Source organism: Phytophthora parasitica, assembly GCF_000247585.1.
Source record: "Phytophthora parasitica INRA-310 unplaced genomic scaffold supercont2.12, whole genome shotgun sequence".
Taxonomy (NCBI): domain Eukaryota; phylum Oomycota; class Peronosporomycetes; order Peronosporales; family Peronosporaceae; genus Phytophthora; species Phytophthora nicotianae.
Window position 1 is genome coordinate 992,067 of NW_008648998.1, and position 2,368 is coordinate 994,434.

The window sequence follows — 2,368 nt, forward strand, 5'->3', positions numbered from 1 at the left end:
CCGAGTCTGACGAGGATGACATTGTTTCTGTAGTGCTCTTGCTGTTCTTCTGTCCGAAGCGTCGGGTATTTGGGCTCATAACCCTGTTGGAATTTTTGGATAAGAACTCACTCACAGACAACTTGTTACGTTAAAGGGAAATCTTGGACTGAGACTAGAGCACCTAGTGTTCACTAGTTGCCTTTCTTGACCATCACTCTACATATCAGAGGGTGGCGTCTCATCATGGCTACACGCTGCATAGCGTGAGCTTCACTACAGGAGCGATTTCTAACACAAATTGCCTGCCGAGTCCCCACCTTGTACAGTTTGGCAGCCGCACTGTTCCAAACCAAAGGTACTCGGAACCATATATTATAGTACATACGTGAACAGGAATACCCTTGTACAGGAATAAATTGTGGGTTCCCAACGCGATCAAAACCGAAGGGATCTTCTGTAGTAGAGTTTTGAATAAAGACTGGAAATTGGCACACAAAAGTGCGAACATCACTGCAAGAATAAATAGTGTGCACTTACTAAAACATAGAGTGTGCCCACTACTTGAAATGGTGCGGCAACTAATATTGAAAATCTTTTTCTTGGGTCAAATTTGGTGCAGGTCAAATCCTGCGCAACTCGCTTCTTGGGTCAAATTTGGATCAATTTGATCCAAATTTGACCCAAGAAGCGATTAATTTGTTTTATAGCTATTATAAGAGATAAACCTCTTTTAAATTATATTCAAAAATATCAACGAAACATTAAAGTAGACAGTATTTTTTATTTAAATATGCATGTGATTTAGTTTTTGAATAACGCTACCATAGCTTAGTGGTAAAGATCTCGCTTCATAAACGAGAGGTCGGTGGTTCGATTCCACCTGGTAGCAAAACTCAACTCAGTACGAGTATATTGACTTTCGGTCACGTTCACTAGGGGGCTCTCACAGAACTGCACAAATGCGACCGACGGGTGCCACCGAGTGAACTTGATTGACCGCCAGTATGCTCAGTACCATGAGTCGGGCTCCCCTTCTGATAAGGATTTGAGTTGAGATAAGTGAATCTCGCTAAAATCTGAAATCACAGCGGACACAGGCATACAGAAGGATATCGTATCACTAAATAACTTTACTTGAAAAGTACATTTTAATCCGATGCCAAAGAAAATAGGTACCATCACCCAAAACCGGGCACGATGTATTTGATTAGAATGTGTAGAAACCATATACAAATCGTTTTGTATGTAGCTCAGTATTCAGGAGATCTCGAGGCCACGGAAGCATCATCCGAGACTTCAGAGCCCTGGTCACTGACATCTAAATCCGAGTCCGAGTCCACTTCGAAGTCCGAATCCGAGTCAAAAGCCGGAGCAGGCTGAGCTAATGCATGGGCAGGAGCGGTGGCTCTGCGGTTGGATATATCGTTGATGAGTCGAACGTACTCCCTGCTTTGAGCTTCAATCACGCTGATGAACTGGGTCACATCCGGATGCGCTACAGAAAAAGCGTCGTTGAGCGCCCGGTTGTAGCGTTCCAGAGGGTTGTTGGTTCGATTTATAATGTCTTCGCCCAATCCATTGGTGTTCCACCATACCGGAATAATTTTTTTGATCCAGGTTGTCTTGAAGTACTTCCAGAATTTCGTCCAGTTATCCTTCGAATACGGAATTCCTTGGTATCCACAGCCACGCTTGATCATACGACGAACATCTGGAATTCCACGAAAAACGATGTCGAGACGACGGATCACAGTAAGCCGGTCAATACAACCGTCAATCATAGCCAGATTCACCTCGTCTTCGGTTATCTTCAACTTCAACATTTTCCGTCGCAGAGCTTGCTTGAAGTGAAACAAACAGCCCACAATTGTAGAATCCGGAAACTGGGTCTTGACGGCCTTGATGAGTGCGTACTCAAAATCACACACCACGTGAGCTGGGTCTAACTTCTTTTTGGATGCGACGAAGATGGAGTGCAGCAGGTGCTCGTAAACTTGAGATGTCTTCCCCGTAGTCAACTCGTACCAAATTGGGAGATACAGGTCCGAAATTGGGTCGTAGAGCTTCAAAATTACCAGCTGGTAAAAGCGAATAGGCACACATCGGTAGGTGGCATCGATGAAGATGGAGCAGTGTCGTTGCTTGATACGGTCCATCAGCTGCGGATGCGCCCACCCAATGATGCGATGTAGGACTTCATCTTCGTAGTACGCATAGTGAAACTGGAAAAACTTGAGACCAGCCGAATTCTTCACGTCGCAAAGTGGTTCCATCTCCAGGCGCCCGAAAATGTCGCGACCAAAATGTTTAGTTCTGGTCCTGTACAAACGACCCAAAACTTGGTTTTTGGTCGCGCCTTCGACAATGACATTGTCGTCATCGAGAA

At 44.8% G+C, this 2,368-nt stretch overlaps 1 non-coding gene across 1 annotated transcript; it reads left to right on the plus strand.

Moving 5' to 3' along the window:
• The first annotated feature begins 799 nt into the window (after positions 1 to 799).
• On the plus strand, positions 800 to 871 carry PPTG_20535. Its single transcript has one exon. It is a non-coding gene; the product is annotated as a tRNA-Met (tRNA).
• The last annotated feature ends 1,497 nt before the right edge of the window (positions 872 to 2,368 follow it).